Source organism: Bos taurus, chromosome 29, assembly GCF_002263795.3.
Source record: "Bos taurus isolate L1 Dominette 01449 registration number 42190680 breed Hereford chromosome 29, ARS-UCD2.0, whole genome shotgun sequence".
Lineage (NCBI taxonomy): Eukaryota > Metazoa > Chordata > Mammalia > Artiodactyla > Bovidae > Bos > Bos taurus.
This window is the reverse complement of record NC_037356.1, coordinates 47,662,180-47,685,184: the sequence shown is the minus strand read 5'-3', so window position 1 is coordinate 47,685,184 and position 23,005 is coordinate 47,662,180. Positions and strand designations below refer to the sequence as shown.

At 55.9% G+C, this 23,005-nt stretch overlaps 1 protein-coding gene across 5 annotated transcripts in view; it reads left to right on the top strand.

The window, feature by feature from the left end:
- SHANK2 (SH3 and multiple ankyrin repeat domains 2) overlaps positions 1-23,005 on the top strand; it is a 561,554-nt gene that overhangs the window by 434,180 nt on the left and 104,369 nt on the right. The window lies entirely within an intron of this gene.

Here is a 23,005-nt window from a genome sequence, read left to right as displayed (position 1 = left end):
GGATTTAATCAGATGAGACAAGGTCCCAAATCAGCCGGGAGTCCCAGCCCGCCTGTGATGAGGAATGGATTCTCCCCCAAGACGTCTCCCTGCATCTCAGTCGCGGGTTTCGTGCCGTATTCACCGCAGGCAAGTGACTGCTATGTTTGCTTCACAACTACCCCCTAAAGACGGAGTGCATGCTACGTGACACCGTGGGAGAGAAGATCCTTCAAATGTCTGCACAAAGGCTGAGGTATGGAGTGGACCAGAAAACATGACTAAATGGGCCTGGCAAACTGTGTTGCTGGGGGTGTGCTCCATCGCCAGCTAAGTTGTGACTCTCGGCAACAGTCTCCTAGCAACCAACCACGGGTGCGGGGTACCACGCTCAGCCGGGATAGGGGACTGGGACCGAGGCTGCCAGGCAGGAGGTGCTGGCAGAGTTGTAGGGAGGAGGGGGCGGCCCTGGAGGCCTGGGCTCTGCACGTGAGCAGGGGTCCACTGAGACTCCAGAGCCCCGTGGACCGCTGGTGTCCATGGGGGTGAACGCGTGGGGACCACTCCCCTCTGTTGCTCACCCTTCTACGTGCGCATTTCGTACACGAGCATGTCCCACTTTTCCGTTTTCACACAAAGGTCTTTTATTCCGTTTCCTGGTTTTGTTGGCAAGCAGCGGGCTGGGTTGCACCAGCAGGGGTGTGAAGACCTCTGGATGGAGTGGGGTGTGGAGGTTTGAGGGTCCTGCTGAAAGGGCACTGGGGCTGAACCGTCAGAGCTCACTTCCCCTTCTGCTGGGACTCTGGGCAGGTTCGCTGATGTCTGGGCTTCAATTTTCTGACCCAAAGAGAAGTCCGGTCCTTGCCTCCCGCTCCTGGGAGGGCATCTCTGGGACCCAGGAGAGTCCTGTCCTGCCTGATACACGTCTTTGTCAGCTGGGGCCTCAGACACACAACCTGACAGTGTGGTCTGTGATGGGCGCTTGGGGCCACCCCGGTATCAGTTTTGACCTCTGAAAGAGACTGGAGAGTAAGCATATTAGCCTGAACCTCAAGAGATGCGGGTTCAATCCCTGGGTGGGGAAGATCCCCTGGAGAAGGGCCTGGACGCCCACTCCAGTATTCTTGCCTGGAGAGTCCAATGGGCAGAGGAGCCTGGTGGGCTACAGTCCAAGGGGTCACAAAGAGTCGGACACGACTGAGTGACTGAGCACGCCAAGGTCACCCAGGAGCAGTGTGTGATGGAGCCCAGGATGGACTCCGATGCACTGGTGGGGAGTGTGTCTGGGTTGGGGGTCCGGGTGGACCTGTCCTCCAGGCAGCACGCAGGCAGAGATGGCTCTCGGCTGGTGGTGCTTGCTGGAACTGACCCTCACGTGGGCACTTAAGGACCAGGGCAGGAGGGGGTTTGTCCGGAAAGGCATCATTGGAGCCTGAGCCAGGGCAGCCCTTCCAGACCCGGGAGAGATACTGCTGACGGAGGGAACAGCCAGTGCAGAGGCCTGGAGGCAGGCAGGGGGTCCCAGGGCGTGTTCTGGGAGCCAGGAGCCCTGCGGGAAGCCTGCATGTCGTGGCGGGGGCAGCGGGGCTGACACAGGGGATGCAGCGGCAGGAGCGGGGCGGCCCGGGACCTCATCTAAGCTGGGGGAGGCCCGCTGGCCATGGGTTGGGGGCAGACTACAGGAGAGCCCGCCGGGTCAAGTGCAGGCGTGTGGTGGGCGGGGAGGACCAGTCAGAAGGATGGTCTGGAGGGAGAGTGGACGGGGCTTGCGGACGGTCTGAATCTGGGGGCAGGTGACGAAAAGGGGAATCAGGGTGACTCCTGGGTTGGCCTTGAGTGGCCGGGCAGTTGCCGGGGCTTGCATGCCGTGAAGGTGAGGCCAGGACAGGTGTGCGGGGAGTGTAGGGCAGAGAACCAGGGCCCCACTTTCCAGCTGTGTGGTTGAAGGTACTTCCTGGGCCTCCAGGTGAGGGGCGGGTGCGAGGCCCCTGGGTGACTTAAGACATCACTGTCTGGGCAGGAAGACAGTGGCTGGACCCGAGGGGTTCGTGGGAGAAACGGAGGCAGCATCCGCGGGGCCCCTGGGGCAGGAGGACGGGGAGCAAGGGGGGCCGCTCGTGGGATTCTCTTTGCAGAAGAGACCAGAGAAACGCGGCCTGGGGGCTGGGAGGGCGGGGGCATCGGGCACCCTCTCTCCACCGAGACTCTCAGCGTGTGGGACCAGTCCCACGTCGTGGGGCGTCAGGCTCTCCCGATCGTGAGAACAAGAATGTCTCCAGGCGGTGCGTGATGACCCCTGGGGACAGGCATAGGGGTCCCCTGGGCTGAAGACCCTGCATCACGCAGGGGTGGGTCCGTGTCCACTTTTGTTCTTCATCAGGCTGAGGGCCGCGGGGCGTCTACTTGAAGGCAGGACTGGGTGCTGGAGGGAGAAGCCGACGTGGGTCCTGCGGGGGGGGGAGGGGGGATGGGGGCACCATTGCTGCCCGCTGGGAGGGGGCAGCGTCCACCAGGCCCCCCAGGGGGACCTCTCCCAGGAAGGGGGACCCAGTGCCGCCGTTCTCGGGGCCCATCTGTCCCCCTACCAACACCCCCATGCTCAGCCCCTCTGAAGCCTGGGAGCCTCGAGGGAGGGGGCCTGCCTGTCTGGGGATAGGATGGGCCCAGGAGGATCTGGGCAGGCTGAGGCCGGCCTCCCCTGTCCCCCACCCCTCCCAGGGCACGCCAGGGCATCCCGCTGAGGCGACCACACTCCTTCCCTTTCTGTGCGGGAGCGGAGGCCCCGGGGGTTCCCATTCCCGGGACATCTTCCCCTTTCTTGGTGACAGGTCTCATGTCCACCCCCTTAGGACTGAGGCTGAGGACTGTCCCCTCAACCTCAACGCCCCGCACAGCCCAGCAGTGTCTCCTCCACGTCCGGCCTGGCTCCCACCTGCCCGGGAGGGAAAGCAAGGTCGGAAGACAGGCCCAGGGCCCCTCGATACACTGACGGCCTCTGATCCTCTCTGGCTTATGGGTCTGGAGCAAGGCGGTCCAGCAGAACTTCCCAGAAATACCCATCGGCCTGATACGGTGTCACTGGCCACCCATGGCTGTTGATCTCTTAAAATGTGGGCATGTGAGGAACTGAATTTTTATTTTTGTTTCATCTTAAGCAATGTAAACTAAAGTATGGGGAGAGGGAGGGGGATCAAGGGAGGTCCAAGAGGCAGGGGATGTATGTGTACGCGCAGCTGATCCACCTCGTTATACAGCAGAAACCAATATGACATTATAAAGCAATTCTACTCGTTAAAAACTTAATAATTTCTGAAAAGCGGGAAAAAATCGAGTATCCACAAGTAGCTGATTACTTTTTTGGACTGACATTCAGTGAGGCCTTGCTGTTGTTCAGTGACTGGTCATGTCTGACTCTTTGCGACCCCATGGACTGCAGCACGCCAGGCCTCCCTGTCCTTTAGCATCTCCCGGAGCTTGCTCAAACTCATGTCCATCGAGTCGGTGATGCCATCCAACCATCTCATCCTCTGCCGTCCCCTTCTCCTCCTGCCTTCTATCTTTCGCAGCATCAGGGTCTTGACTGATGAGTCACTCTTAAGGTCCTGGTCCACTTAGAAGAATCCCCAGCTGCTGAGCTGAGGCTGGCGACTCCCCGTCCCCCAGGGAGCGGCTGCAGGGAGGCCCAGAGGTGGAAGCTGGCGAGAGCCTTGGCGGCAGGGGGCCCGAGTGTGGGGACAGAGGTGGGGAGGGTGGGAGAAGCAAGCACAGACCCCTAAGGGCAAGGTGAGGAATTCAGGTTTTATTTCCAGGGCAGCAGGATCTGGGATAGGCAGTCACACAGGGGTGCGTGTGTTCATCTCAGCCTGGCTGGCTCCCATGAGAAGAACGGTTTGGAGGGTGCAGTGCATTCCGGAGTGTCCCCCCGAACCTCACTCTGCTGGCAACCTCGTATGGAGGTTATAAGGTGTGATTATAAGGGTCTTGAGGTGAAATCGTCCTGCATCTGAGGGCCCTGAATCCATGACTAGCGTCCTTCTGGGAGGAGAGACCACCTGAAGCGAAGAACTGACTCATTGGAAAAGACCCTGATGCTGGGAAAGATTGAAGGTGGGAGGAGAAGGGGACGACAGGGTGAGATGGTTGGATGGCATCACCGACTCAATGGACTTGAGTAAACTCTGGAGTTGGCGACGGACATGGAGGCCTGGCGTGCTGCAGTCCATGGGGTCGCAAAGAGTCTGACACGACTGGGTGACTGAACTGAACTGAACTGGGAGGAGAAGAGACACAGGAAGTGGGGAGAAGCCCCCGCATAACTGGGAGGGGCTGCGACTGGGAGCTCCTCGGCACCTCCAGAAGCTTCGGCACCTCCAGAAGCTTCGGTTTCAGGCCTCTGGCCTCCTACTGTGCCCTGCGGGGGGGGGCGGGGGGGAGATGCCCGCTAGCCGGCCCGCTGGGTCCAAGAAGTGCCAGGGAGCCACCAGCAGCTGTTCTTGTCAGCGGGCCCCCTGCCATGCCCGGCAGTATGCTTTACCCTGACTCGCCTCAGGGCACCGGCAGAGCCAGCCAGGGCCCCTCCTGGGGGAAGCGGGCTCAGCTCTGGGAGCTCCCAGCACAGGGCTGACAGATCCAGGAAGTTTGTTTTAGCTCCAAGAAGCCAGAAGTCAGATGCTGATCTTTGCCCAGGTTGAGGGAGGGGCCGCAGATGACCTGGGGCATGGGGCCCCCCACCCCTCAAAGCCCTTCCCTCTCCCCAGCAGGGGCCCACGGGCTCCCGAGGCCTGGATACGAGCATGCCTTCCGCTGGCAATACTTGTCTGGCCCAGTTTATCAGCCTCTGCCGTGAAGTTGTGAGTCGTGTGTGTCCTGGATGGTTTATGGGCATTGCCAGGAGAGAATCACAGCGGCGGCGGTCCCCATCCATCTCCAGACTGCCTCTAAATCCTCCTCGCCCGCGTGATCTGGCAAACCTTACTCTGTCCACGTCGGTCACCAGCCTGTGTGGCCTGCATGTGTTACAGTCCAGACCGGCCCTGGACTGGAGCCGGGTCTCTGGATTCAACAGGCCTGGGTTTGAGTCCCGCTTCTTGGGTATTCCCGCTGTGACCTTGGGTAGCTGTGACCTTGGGTAGCTGTGACCTTGGGTAAACTCTTTCCGCTCCTGCTTGTGGGCTCGGCTGCAAGTTGGGGATCAGATGGAGGGACATGGTGAGGACAGAAGTCTCAGGGTAACCTCGGGCCTCCTGGGAGATCACAGGCACACTCTCTCTGCGCCCCAGTGTCGGATGGGAGCCCCCGTGGGTCTTCCTGCCCTGCCACGTGAACACTCAGAGGGGCAATCGGAGCGTTTAATTCCCCTGAGGCCCGGCGGGTCTCACACCTGCCCCCACGAGTGTCTTCATCAGCTCAGGCTGCCTTGGGCCGGCAGCTCAAACAACAGACGTTTCTCTCTCCCAGTCCTGGGGGCTGGAAGTCCGAGATCCAGGCGCGGGTAGGTTCATTTCCTAGAGAGGGGCCTCGTCCTGGTTTGCAGACGGCCAGCCTCTCACCGTGTCCTCGAGTGGCGGGGAGGAACAGGGAGGATGCTGCACTGATGTCTCTTCTTACTGGACGCTGACCCTCTCAGATCTTCTTACTGGACGCTGACCCTATCAGATCAGGGCCCCACCAAGTGACTTCACTTAACGTTAATTACCTCCTCAAGGAGTCCGTCCCCAAATGCAGTCACATTGGGGGCTGGGACCTCAACAAATGAATCTGGGGAGGACACACACATTCAGACCACAACAACAGCCTTTGCACTTGGCCTGAGAGCAAGCTGAGCTCGGATGAAACAGCCCAGCTCCTGATTTCAGAGCCATGGGGAAAGAGGACCCCACGATGGAGTCTCTCGGGGGTGGGACAGGTGCCCGCAGGTGGTGGCAGCACCGCCCAGAAGAGGCAGGTCTCCGAGTTCCTGGCGACCCTGATGGGGTTACCTGTTCTGCTTAATTCAATCTTTCATTGACAGCCCCTGAAATCTGCTTTTCTCCCAGCCCAGCAGAGGCTTCTTAAAGGCAGAACAATTTGTTGTTGTTGTTACAAAAAAAAAAAAAAGGCTATAGCAGAGAAATGATGCTTCTGCCATGGGAAAGAGGGCTTCCCAAGTGGCTCAGTTGTAAAGAATCCACCTGCAATGCAGGAGACGCAGGACATGTGGGTTCTATCCCCGAGTCAGAAAGATGCCCTGGAGGAGGAAATGGCAACCCACTCCAGTATTCTTGCCTGGACGGTCCCATGGACAGGGGAGCCTGGCAGGCTGCAGTCCATAGAGTCCCAAAGAGTCGGACACGACTCAGCATGCACACAGCCGTGGGAAGGACTGAACCATGCCTCAGTTCGGCTGGCTAATGTTATCAAGGAGGCTATGATTTATTAGAGAGGTTAACAGTTTAGGCTTCCAAAGTGCCAGGCATTGTGGGAAGATCTTAACTTGCCTTCTTACCTGGAAACCCCATGCCCAACCCATGTCACCTCTGGGGAATTGAAGGTGAGGTGGGCATGGAGCGGATGCACTTGTGACCCCCGGGGGTGGGCACCTGTTTCTACCCAAGCACAGACGCCAGGGAAGAATGAAGTGAAGGCAGGTGTGTTCTGGACCAGGCAGATCCTCACACAAGGGAGTGTTGGCGCCCAGGGACCGAGGCCACACCGAGCCCAGCCCAAGGGTCAGCCCCAGCAAATGGTACCAGCCCTAGGACCCTAGAGGGTCCCCCGAATAGAACAGCTGTGTCTCCCTGCGGGTGGCTGAATCCCGGTCCCCAGGTCGTCGACGCCTTCCTTCTCCTGACCCGTGAGCGTGTTGCCATCCGCAGCAGCAGGGACCACAGATGTGATGGAGTCGGGACCCTGAGATGGGAAGATGATCCGGGATTATCCATCGCGGGCCCAACGTCATCACAAATGTCCTTCTAGAGGGAAGTGGACGGGGATCTGAATACAGATGGGGAGCCAGCAGAGGTGGGGTGTTGTAGCCACAGCCAAGGGACAGCTGGAGCCCCCAGAAGGTGCAAGAGGCAGGAAGGCTCCCCACCTGCCCTGGAGGAGCCTCCAGAGGGAGCCAGGCCCTCCCACACTTTGATGTCACTGACAGTCGAAGCTACAAAGCTCTAAGATGAGTTTGTGTTAAGCCACTGAATTTGTGATCATCTGTTGGAGCCGCAATAAGGAGTCTAATGCCCTCGCATCTGGGCTGAGAGGCCTAAGTGATTAACATTCTGCAAGAGCTTAGAGCAGCGCCTGGGGCGGAGCGGGGTGGGTGGGGGCTGCTCTCTCTGAGACCTGGTCGCGTGGAGGACGTGGAGGATGCTTGATGGAAACGCAGGAAGAGGCAGGATGTGGGCAGGTGGGCAGGGACCCCTGCCTTGTCCATCTCCTGGCTGCTGTTGGGGTGTCCCCGGTCCCCACGGAGCTCACCACTCTCTGATATTTGCAACCAGCGTCCACGCTTCCAGGCCTTCCTGCCCAGTTCCCCAGGCCCGGGTTTGTTTTCGCCGCGTTCTGCGTGGTGTTGGCGTTGAGATGTGGGCTAACGTAGCTCGGAAGTTTGGTCCTGCTCTCTGACTCGGGGTTAATTGTGCTGAAGTACGGTGTTCATAAACGGCCTGCCTCGCAGCTCTCGGAGCAGCCGGGCTTGTGCTCTGGGCCGCTTGCGCCTGGCTCTGTAGCGATTTTCTTTCATGGCATGTTTGGCCAACTGTATTGCTTCCCAGATGGTGCTAATGGTAAAGAACCCCCCTGCCAGTGCAGAAGGTGCTAGAGATGTTGGTTTGATCCCTGGGTCGGGAAGATCCCCTGGAGAAGAGAATGTCCACTCACTCCAGTATTCTTGCCTGGAGACTCCCATGGACAGAGGAGCCTGGCAGGCAACAGTCCATGAGGACGCAAAGAGTCGGACTCGACTGAGGGTCTCTGCACGTACGTATTGGCAAACCGTGGCCAGCCTTGGTCCACCAAGCGTCTGGGTGCGCCCTGCAAGCAGGCGGGCCTTACATTCTTAAAAGAGCTGTAAACACACACACAGAAAGACATGCAACCTTGACCCTAAAATACCTACACTGTGGCCTTTTCAGGAGACTCCTGCATCCCTCTTGCATGACAGCAGCTCTGTGAGTTTCCCTGCAGGAGAGGCGGGCTGCTCACCTGGGGGCCATTCGGGTGGTGGTCTTGGCAGAAGGCCTTCCTGGAACGCAGCCAGGCTCTGGACCCCTTGGGCCTGGAAACGCATTCCAGCCCCAGCCCGGCAGCCTCGGCCTCTCCCCTCCCAGCCCGCCCCCCATCTCAGGTGTGATATCTTTACCTGGAAGGACTTGCCTGGGACCCAGAGCTGGGCGCTGAGCACCCAATCCTGAGCCTGTAGGAAGCGACGCACGCCCTCCCACCCTTGGGGCCTGGTCCTGCCTCCTGTCTGTCCCTTCTCCCCCCCCGCATCCGCCTCCGAGTCACGGCCCAGCCGCTCACACGGATTCTCAAATCGTTCTCTGCTGAGCTCACCCTCCAGGGCTGGGGCTGACCTCCTCGTGGGGTCCCCCGGGCCCGTCCCCAGGTCTCTGCCAGAGCTTGGCCCTACATGGGGGTCACCAAGGGCCCGTCTGCCACGGTGGGGAGGGCATGGCCTTGTGCTCTCTGGGGCCTCTGTGTCGATTTACTGGGGCAGGCGCACTGGGTAAGGCATCTATGAGGCTGACCCTTATCTGACTGCCCCCGTTGAACCAGCTGAGCTGTGACAGCAGCGCTTTCCTGGGGTTCCGCCCAGGGAGAAACCTGTGGCCTTCCCGGTCCAGGCTCCGAAGCCCACACCGCCCTTCATCCTGAGATGCGCCTTGGCCTCCAACAGGCACCAGGAAACGCTTCTCTCACCCTCGCGTCACCACTGACCCCTGAGGGGAGCCTGCCCCCCGTCTCCAGCCCTTGGGTCCCTGATCAGGCAGGGACAGAGACCTCCCTGAGCACCCACAAAGCTAGCGCCTTGGGTCTGCAAAGCTGAGCTTGGTGGGCAGTCGGCAGCTGGTGCTGCTGTGGAGCCCAGAGCCGGACGGACCGGCCCAACGACCACCACCCAGCCAGCCAGTCCTCACCGCTGGGGGGCAGGCAGGGACGTTCCAGCCCCGCTTCCCCTCTGAACCCACCCCGTGGTGAGCCATTCCTCCCCTGCCTCCCGGGCTCCGGGCTCTGGGCTCAGAGACAGGCCAAGGGCGTCTGGCCCCCCGAAGGCCTTGTCTGTGAAGGGCCACAGGCGGCGCGTGGGGGACGTCCCCTGCGCGGTAGGGATCGAAGCAGGCTGTCTTTCTTTCCTCCCTTCTGCCTCACCAAACTTCTGGGACCACAGTCCCCCAGCCAGGAGCAGAATAGTTGCCCCTGTCCCCTGTCCCCTCTCGGGAGCCTCTGATGCAGGGATGGGAAACACAGGCCTTCCTGCTGCTAAGATAAAGCGGGGGAGTCTGGCGGCTGCAGAGCTGTGTTGGGAAGGATTCCGATGCTCACTGCCTGCTCGGGGGACACGCAGATCCGTCTGGATCCGTGGAGGCTCCTGCCATCCTTGCTGTCACTGCACTGGACCTGTTTGGTCACAAAACAGCTGGACTGCAGGGGGCCCGGAGAGGCCCGGAATGCTGCGTGTGTCAGTGTCTTGGGCTGTGACAAAGGACTGCAAGCTGGGGGCTTAGAACTACAGAAACAGGTGGCCTCATCATTCTGGATGCTAGATTTCCCAGATCGAGGGGTCAGCAGGGCCGCACACCCGCTGAGGCTCAGGTGAAGATGCTGTCTCGGCTCTCCCAGCTTCGGGGGGCAGCCGGCCATCCTCGGCTTGCGGCTGCTTCCCACCTGTCTCCGCCTCTGCCGTCGCACGGCCGTGCCCCTCTGTCTGTGTCGGCGTGCACATTTCCCTCTTGTTATAAGAACAGTGACTGTTTCTGGCTGTGCCACGCGGCATTCAGAGTCTTAGCTCCCCAGCCAAGGATCAAACTCACATCCCCTGCGGTGGAAGCACAGATTCTTAACCACTGGACCGCCAGGGACGTCCCAAGAAGAGTCATTTTGGACTCAGGGCCCGCCTTAACCCAGTACAACCTCATCTTAACTTCCATCCTAATTACATCTGTTAAGACCCTGTCTCTAAGGAAGGCTACATTGCCAGGTGCTGGGAGCTAGGACTTCAGAGTATCTTTTTGGAGGAGACACACCTCCACCCATGGCTTCCCTGGTGGCTCAGCAGTAAAGAATCTGCCTGCCAATGCAGGAGACGTGAGTTCGATCCCTGAGTCAGGAAGATCCCCCGGAGAAGGAAATGACAGCCCACTCTAGTGTTCTTGCCTGGGAAATCCTATGGACAGAGGAACCTGGTGGGCTGCAGTCCACAGGATTGCAAGGAGTCAGACACGACTTAGTGAGTGAACTACACCCGCAATTTTCTCCATCCACAGGACTGTTGCACAAAGCCAGGCCTTTCAGAGCCTTTTCTGGTTTCAGCACTTTGTTTTGGGGGGGAAAACACATGAAAAAGATCCCAAATTGTAAACTCCTTGGAAAATAATTGTCATTATCCACGAAAATTGATGATGTACCAACTCTAAGACCCAGCGGTTCACTCTGGGGCACATATACCGCCACCCTGTGCCACACTCACACACGAGCCCCAGGGCACGCACATGAGAAGGTTCCGAGCCGCTCTGCTCACAGTGGCAAGAAATTGGGAACGACACGTGAACGCATTAACAAGAGAAATGATCAAGAAACTGTGATCTGGTCGTACAAGTGGTACCATCAGCAGTGAGGAATGAATGAATATCAGCCATGCACGTCCTGCAGATAAATCTCAGAAACAGTGTGGAGGGAAGACTGAGCTGTCGAGGAAGGCGTGAAATATGATCATAATTCATGTAAGGTTCCCTGAAGAGGAGGCAGGATGAATCAACGGATTGTTCAGGGATATGAACATGTGATAACACACGAAAAACACAAATGCAGAATCCCCGTTACCTTGGGGTGGAGGCGAGGTTGGCTGGGGAGGCACCTGGTGGCCTCAGAGTTCTCAGAGTGCTCTGATATGGAGTGATGCTTCGTCAAAGTGTGTGTGTGAAGTCACTTTAGATACGTCTGATTCTGCGACCCCATGGACCGTAGCCTGCCAGGCTCCTCTGTCCGTGGGATTCTTAAAGCAAGAATACTGGAGAGAGTAGCCATGCCCTCCTCCAGTGAGTCTTCCCACCCCAGGGGCTGAACCTGTGTTTCTTACGCTTCTGCACTGACAGGCAGGCTCTTTATCACTAGTGCTGCCTGGGAAGTCCGCACAAAATTATGTGTTTATCAAAACATAATCGTGGAAAGAAGGAGAAAAGTCTTTGAGAGTACCTATGCGTGTGTGTATCTGTGTGTGTAAGTAAAGACATCTGAGCAGCCACAGATGGACCTGAAGACATCAGAGCACAGACCCTGCTGGCGTGTCCCTGGACACCGGGGGACGGATGGCCCTGGCTCTGGCCCTGGCGGTGGGGAGGCAAGCGGGGTCCCAGGAGGCGGGGTTCTGCGCTCACTGGGGCTTTGCGTCTGCACCCCTTTCATGGCACTTGCCACGGGCATGTGCCCGAGCAGCGACTGCTTCCTGGAAGTTCGCAAGCTACAGCTGTGCTGTTTGGTCCTTTCTTGAGTTGCCACAGCACCCACTCGGGGCCTCGTCCTCAAGGAGACCCTCCACCCAAGCCAGGGCTGCTGCCTGGGCTCCTTGCAGTGAGGGGCTTGGGAACCTGCAGAGCCCGCCCGTGAAGCATGCCTGGGAGCACCTGAGCAGGGCCTGAGTCAGGACACCACGTGTGCAAGAGGTGGGCGTCCAGGGCTCTTTTTTGGGGGCGGCCCTCTTGGCTTCAGGCCTGGGTCTGTTCTTGGTGGGACGGTGCGTCTTCCAGACCCTCCCTGCTGTGGCCTGGAGCCCCACCTGGAGACCCGGGCCCAGTCGGCCAGATTCCAGGTGCTCACCAAGAATTGTACCACCAAGGTCAGAGGCAGGGACGTTGTGAGTGGGCTTCTGCAGCCCTCTGGGTCGTCCTTGCTGGCCCACCTCTCTCGCACTCAGAGCCTGTGTGCAGGCGGGAGGGGACACCTTCATGGCCCTCATTAGGTTATGTATCCTGACAGGTGACACAAGAAGCTCCCCCGAAACTGGCACGGAACCCGGGGTCCCCAGGCAGGAGTTGCAAGTGGCCTTCCCGTCCCCCACCCGCCCCTCCCCGCATCCACGTCACACCCAGCCACCTCCTCCTTGGATGTTGAGCAAGACGCTCTCTCCGAACAATGGTCTGAGTTCTCACGTCCCCAGGGTGTGGAGGGTGCGGGCCTTAGCAGCATGCAGGCGAATTTGGGATGAGGCTTTTGGTTCCCTTTCAGCAGCAGCCTAGTTTCATGATACTTAGGGGCCTGGGAAAAGAACAGAAAATTGCTTTTTCCCACCATTTTCAGTAGAAATGAAGACAGTTTTCTAAACTCCTTCCTTCATCCTGAAAGGCCCATCCTGGGTGCCCAGATACCTAGACGTTCTCCCTAAAGAGTTAAAGGAGTAAAAGAGCTACAGGTGACACCTCCCCCAGGATGCCCTCCTGGGTCGCCCCTGGCCAACAGGTCCCCTCCCTCTGTGGGTTTTTAGCTTTTCCACAACCACAGTTTGATGTGGAACTGAAATAAAGCATAGGAAGATAAACAAATGCAGACATGCCCTCAGACCTGAAGTCCTCTGTCCCTCTCCCACGTCACTCTGCTCTGTGATACTGTCCAGCGGTCGGGGGGGATCCGTGAAGGATGAGATACAGTTGGTGATCGAGTGCCAGCGGTGGGGGGGGATCCGTGAAGGATGAGATACAGTTGGTGATCGAGTGCCCGGGGCAGCTGAGGGACCAACGCAGGGCAGACCGGGCAGGCCGGGGGGGAGCAGCCGGGGTTGCAGTTAGACCTGTGGATTCAGGGCTGATGGTGCTGTCTGGATCCGCCCTGGCCTGTCTCACCGTGCCCTCTGAGAGCAGGACCCTGACCAGCACCTGTGAATTTGCCCTTGGCAACGTTGGTGAACTTTCCATCGGGGCATCTGTGAAAAAGCCCTTTCCTGCACCGTTTTATTTTTTAATATGTATTTTTTGTCTGGGCTGGGTCTTCATTGCAGCTTGTGGGATCCAGTGCCCTGACCAGGGATCAAACCTGGCCCCCTGCGTTGGGAGCACGGAGTCTTCGCTGCTGGACCCCAGGCAGGTCCCTCCTGTAGTGTTTCAGCACCAGCCTTGGGAAGTGGCGTCTTTGACTTGAGAACCTCAGTTCAGTTCAGTCACTCAGTCGTGTCCGACTCCTTGCGACCCCATGGACTGCAGCACACCAGGCCTCCCTGTCCATCACCAACTCCCGGAGCTTACTCAAACTCATGTCCATTGAGTCAGTGATGCCATCCAACTATCTCATGCTCTGTCGTCCCCTTCTCCCACCTTCAATCTTTCCCAACTTCAGGGTCTATTCCAGTGAGTAAATTCTTTCCATCAGGTGGCCAAAGTATTGGAGTTTCAGCTTCAGCATCAGTCTTTCCAGTGAATAGTCAGAACTGATTTCCTTTAGGATTGACTTGATGGATCTCCTTGCAGTCCAAGAGACTCTCAAGAGTGTCCTCCAATACCACAGTTCAAAACCATCAATTCTTCGGTGCTCAGCTTTCTTTATAGTCCAACTCTCACATCCATACATGAATATTGGAAAAACTATAGCTTTGACTAGATGGACCTTTGTTGGCAAAGTCACGTCTCTGCTTTTTAATATGCTCTCTAGGTTGGGCATAACTTTTCTTCCAAGGAGCAAGCGTCTTTTAATTTCATGGCTGCAATCACCATCTGCAGTGATTTGGGAGCCCAAAAAAATAGTCTTTCACTGTTTCCTCTGTTTCCCCATCTATTTGCCATGAAGTGATGGGACCAGATGCCATGATCTTCATTTTCTGAATGTTGAGCTTAAGCCAACTTTTTCACTCTCCACTTTCACTTTCATCAAGAGGGTTTTTAGTTCTTCGCTTTCTGCCATAAGGGTGGTGTCATCTGCATATCTGAGGTTATTGATATTTCTCTCTGCAATCTTGATTCCAGCTTGTGCTTCCTCCAGCCCTGCTGGGATGGATGATGTGCTTCAAGTGATGTACTCTGTGTATAAGTTAAATAAGCAGGGTGACAATGTATGTCTGTGACGTCCTCCTTTCCCAATTGGAAAACAGTGTGTTGTTCCATGTCTAGTTCTAACTGTTGCTTCCTGACCTGCATACAGATTTCTCAGGAGGCAGGTCAGGTGGTCTGGTATTCCCATCTCTTTCAGAATTTTCCACAGTTTGTTGTGATCCACACAGTCAAAGGCTTTAGCATAGTCAATAAAGCAGAAGTAAATGTTTTTCTGGAACTCTAGTATTTTTTCAATGATCCCACAGATGTTGGCAATTTGCTCTGGTTCTTTTGCCTTTTCTAAATCCAGCTTGAACATCTGAAAGTTCACGGTTCATGTACTGTTGAAGCCTGGCTTGGAGAATTTTGAGCATTACTTTGCTAGCATGTTAGATGAGTGCAATTGTGCAGTAATTTGAGCATTCTTTGGCATTGCCTTTCTTAGGGATTGGAATGAAAACTGACCTTTTCCAGTCCTGTGGCCACGGCTGAGTTTTCCAAATTTGCTGGCATATTGAGTGCAGCACTTTCACAGCGTCATCTTTTAGGATTTGAAATAGCTCAACTGGAATTCCATCACCTCCACTAGCTTTGTTCGTAGTGATGCTTCCTAAGGCCCACTTGACTTCACATTCCAGGATGTCTGGCTCTAGGTAGGTGATCACATCATCGTGGTTATCTGGGTCATGAAGATCTTTTTTGTACAGTTCTTCTGTGTATTCTTGCCATCTCTTCTTAACATCTTCTGCTTCTTCCATACCTTCCATATCTTCTTAGGTCCATACCATTTCTGTCCTGTATTGTGCCCATCTGTGCATGAAATGTTCCCTTGGTATCTCTAATTTTCTGGAAGAGATCTCTAGTCTTTCCCATTCTATTGTTTTCCTCTGTTTCTTTGCACTGATCCCTGAGGAAGGCTTTCTTATATCTCCTCGCTATTCTTTGGAACTCTGCTTTCAGATAGATATATCCTTCCTTTTCTCCTTTGCTTTTTGCTTCTCTTCTTTTCACAGCTATTTATAAGGCCTCCTCAGACAGCCATTTTGCATTTCCTTTTCTTGGGTATGGTCTTGATTACTGCCTCCTGTACAATGTCACGAACCTCCATCCATAGTTCTTCAGGCACCCTGTCTCTCAGATCTAATCCCTTGAATCTATTTGTCACTTCCACTGTATAATCTTAAGGGATTTGATTTAGGTCATACCTGAATGGTCTAGTGGTTTTCCCAACTTTCTTCAATTAAAGTATGAATTTGGCAATAAGGAGTTCATGATCTGAGCCTCAGTCAGCTCTCGGTCTTGTTTTTACTGACTGTATAGAGCTTCTCCGTCTTTGGCTGCAAAGAATATAATCAGTCTGATTTCAGTATTGACCATCTGGTGATGTCCACGTGTAGAGTCCTCTCTTGTGTTGTTGGAAGAGGGTGTTCCCTTCTCTTTGGGCTTCCCTTGTGGCTCAGCTGGTAAAGAATCCACGAGCAATGCAGGAGACCTGGATTTGATCTCTGGGTTGGGAAGATCCCTTAGAGAAAGGAAAGGCTACCCACTCCAGTATTATGGCCTGGAGAATTCCTCCATGGGGTCACAAAGAGTTGGACACGACTGAGCAAGAACTTCAGAGCTCTTCTTAAAAGGATGCTGCTTCTTATATATTGCAGAGCCTCGGCATTTGTGGGTAAGCTGGTCTTGGATTATAGAAATCTGGAAACTCTAAGTTGCCTGTTAGTCACCATGGCGACAGGTTCAGCATCCTTCTCAGGGTGCCCAGAGGTTCCATTTGGAAGCAGCATTCATCTTTAAAGGACCATTTGTTTTTCAAAATCAAGGAGTTTTAAGATGAGAGAGATTTCAGTGGTTCTTGGCTAGCGTCATGTGGATCCCCACGGGGCCCCTCGAATAGCCCTGGGATTTACAAGCTGCTTTGAATATTCAGAAAGCCTAAAAGGAGCTGGAAAGGCTGCCTGGGTGCCCCAGGATGCCAGCTCTGTGTCACATTCATGTCTGGGCAAAAACTGCCTCTGCTAACTGGAGAGTCTGGACCTTTTCTGTCCACTGGTGCTAATCAGCAGCTCTGGCTGGCAGTTACGTTTGTCTTTAATTAATATCAAATGGAAAATTAATTATTACTTTGCAAATGCAGCCGGCTTGGAAAGCCATCGTCCTCGAAATCAGGGAGCAGAGGAACTCCTTTGTAGCCCGGATCAAGCTTCTGTGTTCACCTTTGAGAAGCCTGAGGCTCTGAGCGCAGTGGAGACTGGCCTGAGGTCACCAGGCGTGACTTCTGCCACCCCACAGCCCCTCTGGCAGGGTGGCATCAAACCAGACTCAGGCACAGAGTAATTCTTTACCAGTCAGGTTGCAGGAGGGGCCTGGGAGCCGGGTGCAAGGCCCTGTATGTTGGAGGCAAACATGTCCACTTTCCAAATCTCAGGACAAGCCAAGCTGATGGAATTTTGGGGACAGTGAAGCATCCTTCTAAGGCCCCGTGGGTCCTGTAACTGGTTTTTTTTTTAATTGTGGTAAAATACATATAAAATTTCCACCTTAGCATTTTAAAATGAACAGTTGCAAATGGTATTAACTGCATTCTTTTTTGCCTTTTCATAGTGCAAAAAAGGATTTTTGCAAAAGGGAAAGATTGAAGGCAAGAGGAGAAGGGGGTGGCAGAGGATGAGATTGTTAGATAGCATCACCGATTCAATGGACATGAATCTGAGCAAACTCTGGGAGATTGGATAATGAAGGACAGGGGAGCCTGGCCTGCTGCAGTCCGTGGGGTCACAGAGTCGGACACGACTGAGCGACTGAACAACAACGTGAAGTGCATTCACAGCCTGGTACCACCATCACCACCATTCAGCTCCAGAACCTTCTCATCACCCCAGGAGAAAACCCCATTCCCGTCAAGCAGCCCTGACTTGCCCCTCCCCCAGCCCCTGACAACCACGCCTCCCGTCTCTGTCTCTCTGGAGTTACCGCTTCTGGACATTTCATATAAAGGGAACTCCACCGTGTGACCTTCTGCGTCGCCTTCTGTCGCTGAGCAGGAGGTCTTCAGGTTCATCCACGTGGTAGCCTGTGTCCGCGCTTCATTCCTTTTTTTTTCTTTCGTTGAAGTAAAGGTGATTTACAGCATCGTGTTAATTTCTGCTCTGCAGCACGGTGACTCCGTTACACCACATGCACGTTCTTTTCTGCGTTCGTTTCCACTCTGGCTCGTCCAGGCTGCTGGGTGTAGCTCTCTGTGCTGTATGTTCAGTAGACCCAGTGGTTTCTCGCTGTTTAGTTGCAAAGTCGACTCTTTTTCGACCCCATGGGCTGTAACCCACCACATTGCCATGGAAAGCCCATGGGATTTTCCAGGCAAGAATACTGGAGTGGGTTGCCATTTCCTTCTCCAGGGGATCTTCCCGACCCAGAGATCAAACACCCGTCTCCCGCATCGCAGCGGGTTCTTTACCGCTGGGCCCCCTGGGAGGGTAAAGAAGGTGCTCGTTACCGCTGAGCCCCCTGAGAAGCCCGTACCCTGTTGCTTGTCCATCCTGAAGGTGAGAGTCTGCATCTGCCAGCCCAGACTCCCGCTCCATCCTCCCCAAGCCCCGCCTCGGCAGCCGCACGTCTGTTCTTAATGTCGGGGGCAAGTTTCTGACTTGTAGGTAAGTTCATTTGTATCTCATTCCTTTATTCGGCCGAATACTGTTCCACTGTGTGGACGGGCCCCTCTGGCTTCCATTGGTCTGGTGATGGACACGTGGCTTGTTTCTGCCTTCTGGCCATTGTGGATCGTGCGGTTCTGAAAACACAGGCACATGCGTTTGGACACCCACTTTCGAATCTTTGGGGGCGCATCTCCCAGGAGTGGGGCCCTGGGTCCTAAGGTGACTCTGCAGTTATCTTACTGAAGACCCGCCAGACTGTCTCCGTACCTGGCGGGTCTCACGCCCTCAGTTGCATCTCTCTGGGGGCCTGACTTGTACAGACAGAGCAGCCTGCTGGGAACTCTCCCCGCCCCCGACCTCTGCAGCCCGGCCCCCAGACTTCTCTCTCTCCTTTCATTCTGAAGATCGTGTGCTCAGTCATGTCCAATTTTTTGTGACCGCGTGGACTGTAGCCTGCCAGGCTCCTCTGTCCATGGAATTCTCCAGGCAAGTATACTGGAGTGGGTTACCATTTCCTTCTCCAGGGGGTCTTCCTGACCCAGGGATCGAACCTGCGTCTCCTGCATTGGCAGGCAGGTTCTTTACCTCGGAAAATATCTGCCTTCACAGGCAGCCCAGATGCCTTCATTTCTGTGTGTGTGTGTGTGTGTGTGTGTGTTTAAACGCCCTCTGAGCCTCTCCCCATCCTGGGGCTGAGGGATGAGGAATGAGCAGGGTCCTGGCCCCTCTCAGTCTGGTCCGTAAACAGCCATAAGGCTGCTCAGTGCATTGGGTTTTCCTGATTGAGCCCCACTGACCACAGCCACCCTGGCGCAGCATCCTCTCCACGCAGTAAAATTCATTAGCATCAATTTGAGTTTCCATTACCTCTTATTCAAAACCAGCAGCTTCCTTCCGGAGGAGTCCTGGGGTCTGTGTGGTGAGGGTTATTTATAGCCATCCAAGTGAGTTTGTGCGTAATAAACCGCGCTGAGCTGAGTGGCCTATAATTTGAGATCAAGTTCTATCGTCTGCTGTAAACAGACGAGACTAAGCAGAGCAGACTTTTCATGCTGAATGGGGCTCTGTGCGTGGTGGGGGCCCATGCCCAGGTGGCCACGTGGGGAGCTGAGTCCTCGGAGAGAGGCCAGGGCGGAACAGAGCCCGCAGCTGACCGACGGGGGTTGTGGCCAGCAGGAGGAGATGGAGCAGCCGTCACTGGCTCCCTCTGTCAAGCACGGGCTGGGTCCTGGCCCTCCCTCAACCCGTTTTCCTGATGTAGAAACTGAGGCTCAGAGAAAGGATGGGAATGTCAATGGAAATGGAAAGCGCACAGCATGAGCCCTGAGGGCTTCAGTTTATTCCAGGGACCTGCTCAGCACCATGGCTGGGAAACAGCAGCTGGGAATGCCCAGAAACAGCAGCTGGGAACGCCCCGAGGAACTGTCCGAAGAGCTGAGGGGAGCAGCCAGCATAGACTTGACTTTAGCGAAGGGAGTTCATGCAGTTAAGCTCAGATCTCCTTAGAAGGTTGAGACTAGCCACGAGGAACAGAACATGTCAGTTCATGATTTTAGTGCTTTTCCACATATGCGAAGGTGTAAGGATTCAAGTTTGTAAAATTTTTTCTAAAATACAACTATTTGAGGGCCTGTTTTGCCTTTTTTCCCAAGGCACAGGGTCCCTCCCCCTGCCCTTCATGCTGACCTCCTTTCGGGGTGTGCGGTAGGTCAGCGCCTGCAGTGGTTCACAGCTTGATCCTGTTAGACCCGGATGGTGAGACTCGTTCCTGGCTTTGCAGTGACCTGCCCACAGCCCCCGGGTGTCAAATCTACAGAGCTGTGCTTGAACCCAGGCCTCTTCTCAGATCCGTGGGCCCCCTCACCATCCCCAGGTGGCCCCCTACCTGGCCAGCTAAGTAAATCCTCATGCAGCCCAACCAGTGGCTGAAAAACTAGCCCTTCTTCCAAAGAGAGGCAAGAAAAAGCCCCTTGCACATCAGGGGAAGATTTCCAGCCAAAGCCTCCAGGGAAGTTCACCTTCAGCTCTTCTTTGTAAAATGTGGTGGGAAGTGGTCAAGATACCTGGTGCTGCCTTTGCTGTGTACCCTGGGAGAGTCGCTCAGCCTCTCTGTTCAGAGTCAAGTGGACAGTAGGCAGCTGCTTACCCTGCCCCACAAGGACAGACCAGAAATAGATTCTTCTTTCTAGGAGAGGGAGGGGAGGAAGGGGTTAAACCCTGTCCAACAAGAAGAACACTGGGTGACCTCCTCCTGACCCGGGCCTCTTTTCCATGTTCTCTGAACCACACACTGGCTTCCTAAGGAACAGGCCAACGTAGCACAGCTGCTTCCAAATGAAGCTTGTGGCTTCATGGACGTGGGCCCGGGGACCACTTGAGGGTCACCAGCCTCTCCTCCAGCCCTCTTCCCAGTCCCCTGGTGGCTGCAGGCTTTCTCTGAGAAGTCTCTGGCCCCGTGGCCCAGCAAGGGCGTGTGTGCGTTTGGGGGAGGTGGCACCAAACGAGAGCAGCAGGAGAGGGTTGATGGTGACCAGGTCCCCAGGGCCTCGGCGTCTGCTAGTCCACCGCCTCTGACCTTCCAGGGAGGCCTGGCCCAGAGTCTAGCCCAGAAGCCGCTTCACTCAGTAAAATGTCCCCAGGCCCGTGCTGTGGGGCCTGGGCAAGTTACCAATACCCTGAGCCTGGACCACTTCTTTTCCGGCTTGAGGCACGCACATTGCCTCGTGGTCCCGGGATGCGGCTGAACGCCTCCTGGCGAGTCGTCTCCCTCTGAGGGGCATCTCACGTCCTGGTGTGGATGCGAGACCCATCTGACCCCAGCTCTGCGGAGAGGCTGGTGTGCGAGCTGGTGCCCTTGCTGGCCTCAACCCCACCCGCATGCCTCATCTCCGAGCCAAAACTCGGGCATCGCGGCAGGGACTCGGGGAGTCACTAACCAGAGGCTGAGCCTCGCCATCTCCAGGGCCAAGTCCATGAGTGAGGATTGAGAACAATGCTGCTCCTACTTGCTGCCTGGCCCTCCTCCCTGCCAGTGTCTTCCTGCTGCTGCCTGACGAGTCGTGGGGCCGGGGCTGAGGGAACGCCTGAGGACTGGGCTCACATGAGGTCTGTGCCACCTCACCGCACCTGGCTTGGGTCCGGGGGGATCACAGAGGCAGCCAGGACTCGGCCTGGCCCTCAAGGATGGGAGAAGGGGCCACGTGTTGTGGGTAATCGTGGTGCCACTTGGTCTTTGATGTTTGCAGGCAGGTCCTGGGAGGAACGGAGTCGCCAAGGCTCTAGAACCTTGGACTCCAGACACGGCTCTGGGGAAGCAGCCTCAGCATCACTCTGGAGCCTGATTGAAACATAAGACTCGGCTCCACCCAGCACCTGCTGAATCCCACCCTGAGTTCCAACAAGATCTCAGACAGTTTGCTTGAACATTAAGGTGGTAAATGTAAGTTAGGATCTCAAGAGAGTGGGTAGGAGTCCCTGAGATGGAAAAGGTGGGCGGAAGACATTCAGAGGAGTCAGAAGAGCAAGTGCAAAGGCACTGGGGCAGAAGGTAGTCAGACTTGCTGAGGCTGTTTCTGAGACCCTCGGTCCTGGTGGAGAGCAAGGAGATGCTTTACAAACAATGGATGAGCTGGTTTTCAGAAGAGTCTTGACAGTCATGGGGTAGTTCAGATCATTCTTCGGGTGCCTCTGGCCAGGAATGCTCCTTGACAGTGGGGCTCTAGCAGCAGTCCCAACTTCTTGTGGCCCATCTGGGGCCCCCAAGCTCTCTGGTGTTTTTCCCCCACAGTCTCTGCATGAGGTTATTTCACAGTATTTTTTTATCTCAGGGAGGGCGGGAACAATACATGTTTTCTGAGGGATCCTTTCAATTCTTCATGTCCTCCTGGGGGCTCTGTGTTTCCTGTAGAGGACGTGGGGAGAGGTGAAGTCGCCAAAGCAGCGGTTACACTTCCCTTCAGTCTTGTTCTAAAGAGGAATGTGGCTTCGGTGCCAGGCTCGCAGCTCGGCTATGGTGGTGACCGTGGACCAGAGCCAGCCTGCCTGCCGTCTTGGGGCTAGTTGCCATCAAATTTCCCAGCTCCCCTTTGCTCTGGCTCCAGGAGGAGAAACAGTGAGAAATGGGCTGGAAACTTAGATCTGTAACTCGGGCTGTGTGCTCCAGGGCCAGGAAACTGTGGGGTCCAGATTAGTACTCCTCGCCTCTGCCTGCCTCTTTGGAAGAAAGTACAGGATGGATAAGTCCTCGATACATCTGCACTGTCACTGAGCAGTAATTGGAGTGAAAATTGCTAAAAATAAGGTGACTGGAGGCCGCGGGCCATTAAGAACCTGGCAGGAGCTCGCACCACCTGCGTGCTAATCGCTGGAAGGGGAGAGACCAGCTGCATTAGGAAAACTCAAGGGTCGAAGAGAGTGTGACCCAAAAATGAGTGGAAATGGGGCCATCCCGAGAAGGGCCCGGGCCGGGCATGCACGAGCCGGGGGCGGGCACTCAGCTCACCCTTGGGGGGTGCATTTTTATGGACAGAGAAATGGGGCTTGATGGAAAGAGGCCGTCTAGAGAGCAAACGCTGTTCTCCATTACGTGGACTGTCCACTGTCCCCTCCTTGAAGCCTCCAGCTGGGTCCTGCCCAAGACCAACAGCTCCCTGCCCCCGGCTGCCCCACCCGCCCCACCCCACCCAAGCCTCCTCTAGACTCCAGCTGCATGAAGGGCCTCCTGCTGCCACGGTGATGCCCACACACTGGCTGCCAAACTGCCGAGCCCGCCCTGTAGCCCTCCGGCCTCCCACACATGTGTGCATGTGCCCACGTGTGTGCAGTCCCGTGGGTGCCAGGCTCGGGGCCGCTCTGTTCGCGTGTTGCTGTGTCAGGCCGTGTGTCTCTCTGTGCACACCTATGATGGTGCGCGTGGCGCCCACACGGCAGGGGAAGGTCTCCTTCCTTCCAGCAGCCGCATCATCGTCCTTACGCCATGACCACAGCCCTTCTCCGGGCCGAGGGTCCGTGTCCGCAGATAATGGTAGCTGACTGGCAAAAGGGTGATCTGTCCAAGATCTAAATGCTGACACAGGCTGCAGGCACTGGCAGCCAGTGCGCGAGGCAGCAGGTGAGCTGCCTCTTAGCAGTGAGCAGTGTACTTAAATGGTAAATGTC